We start from the raw sequence: 2,137 nt of genomic DNA on the forward strand, positions 1-2,137 counted from the left end.
CCCCTGGATGAAGGATTAGGATTAGATTTGAGGATTTTAATTTGATTAAAATTAAAATTATAATAGAAGAGTAGTTTTAGGTGGATCTTACATATTTACGTTTCAAGTGTGTGGCCCACTCCGGATGTTACGTGCACCCAGTAATGTGATCTTCTGATTGATATATATATATATATCTAAAAAGGAAGAAGACTCACATGATAAGGCAGGCAGCATGGATGACAGACGGCTTGAGGTTTCAGGCTTATAGTTTGATGCTTTGAACCATTTATCTTCTTGACACTTGGAGGCTGTACCATCTACCACTTCCGTTTTCGTCACTACTTCCATTATAAAGTTTTCTGTGTCAGATTATATATTTTTTTCATATACCTAAAAACCGCCCCACCCCCATCTTCCCTACCCCTGAAATTGGTCCCTTCACTCAGTGGTGGTGACTCGTGCGGTGGTGGTGGTTTGTGATATTTTTCATGGTGAGAGAAGTAGAGAAAAGGGGAATGCGACTAGGGAAGTATGAGCTCGGAAGAACTCTAGGCGAAGGAAATTTTGGAAAGGTCAAATACGCAAGGCACCTTGACTCTGGCCAAGGTTTTGCTGTTAAGATCTTGGATAAAAAGAGGATCCTCGACCTCAAAATCAGCGATCAGGTCTGTTTCTCATTATCCGAATTATAATACTCTACAATTCTTCTTCTTCTTCTTCTTCTTCTTCTTCTCCCTCCCTAACTCTCCTCTTTTCCGCTCTGAATTTCTGATTTATGACCCCCACCCCTTCTTTGTCTCTCTCTCTCTCTCTCTCTCTCTGCAAGTTATACTTTTTCTTTACGAGTTTTCTCTTTCTGGACTTTGTTCCTTTACAGATCAGACGTCGTTCCGTTTCCTAATTTCTGGAAATTTCCATGTCCTCTTCCCCTTCCCCTCTCCCCCTGCATTTTTGCGAAGGTTATGAAGTTTGTCTTGGCCAAACCGTACTGCGTGTTTCCTTTGCCTTCATGCTATCTATGAGACTTTGGTGTTCTTCCATTGTCCTCTATAACTACTAGTATGTGTTTAACTTGGGTGTTGTTCGGTTAATTTTTTTTTTTTTAAGCTAATCTTACGATCATCACAGATAAAGAGAGAAATCGGCTCCCTCAAACTACTGAAACACCCAAACGTAGTCAGATTGCATGAGGTTTGTCTCCTCTTTCTTCTTCTTCTTCTTCTTCTTCTTCATTGAAGCTTTCATGGTGGTAGAGGTTTACTTGATCTTCTCTGTTATTAGTATTTGTTGCCCAACTGATCCATAATAATCCTAAAGAAGAAGCTCCCCAGAAAGAAAGGCGAGAATCTCTTCATAATTTAAGGAAAAAATCCATACCAAATCATATTCTTTGCGTTGCCTTCTATCCTCCGGCTTTCGGGGGAAATTTTTTAAGTCAAATAAAAAATTTTCTACCAAAAAATTATGTTAAATAAAAATTTTAAATTGGATACTTTAGGTTATGTACTAATTACGAACAGTGAGAATATCTTTTTTCCATTTCTTTTTTCTGGACGGAACCTCTTCTCCCGTTAGTTAGCTCTCATGAGTCCATGACGGGAGCAAAAGTCCCAAAAAACAGGGGAGTCGCAGGGTCGCAGCAGCCAAGGAGTCAAATTTCAGCCCGAACTGCTTGGACCAACAAAAATTGACTGTTCCAATCCGGATTGAACCGAATCGAATTCTTATTTTGGAACAGAAAACCAAATTGAATCCAAAAAAAAAGGATCGGATCGGAACAGAGACCAACTAGAATTGTTCTTCATCTTATCGAGCCGGCTTCTATTTGGTCCAGTTAAGACTATGACCGATTCACTCCGATCGAAACTGAAACCCCAAAATTATTATCCTATTAAGTATTCATTAAAAAAAAAATTAAATTATCCTATCAAATATGAAAGGGTGTGTGGGGCCATAGTGAGGCAGGGTACATACGGATGCTGTGGGTGGATGCGTTTGATCTCGACGCAATAATTAATGCCACCTTTTGTGACAGTTTTGGATGTGACGAGAGGAATGATTTTCTAGTGAGTAATGGTGTGGGTGCTTTAATAATTTATCTGAGAATGGGCTCATCCATTTTTATTTATTGGGGTTTTTTTTTTTTTTTTTTTTT

At 38.9% G+C, this 2,137-nt stretch overlaps 1 long non-coding RNA gene across 1 annotated transcript; it reads left to right on the top strand.

Annotated features, from left to right (window-relative positions):
* Positions 1–204: 204 nt before the first annotated feature.
* Positions 205–2,107, top strand: LOC122068369. The gene is made up of 3 exons (XR_006137101.1): positions 205–647; positions 1,111–1,173; positions 1,264–2,107. It is a non-coding gene; the product is annotated as an uncharacterized LOC122068369 (long non-coding RNA).
* The last annotated feature ends 30 nt before the right edge of the window (positions 2,108–2,137 follow it).

Source organism: Macadamia integrifolia, unplaced genomic scaffold (genome assembly GCF_013358625.1).
Source record: "Macadamia integrifolia cultivar HAES 741 unplaced genomic scaffold, SCU_Mint_v3 scaffold3766, whole genome shotgun sequence".
Classification (NCBI taxonomy): Eukaryota; Viridiplantae; Streptophyta; class Magnoliopsida; order Proteales; family Proteaceae; genus Macadamia; species Macadamia integrifolia.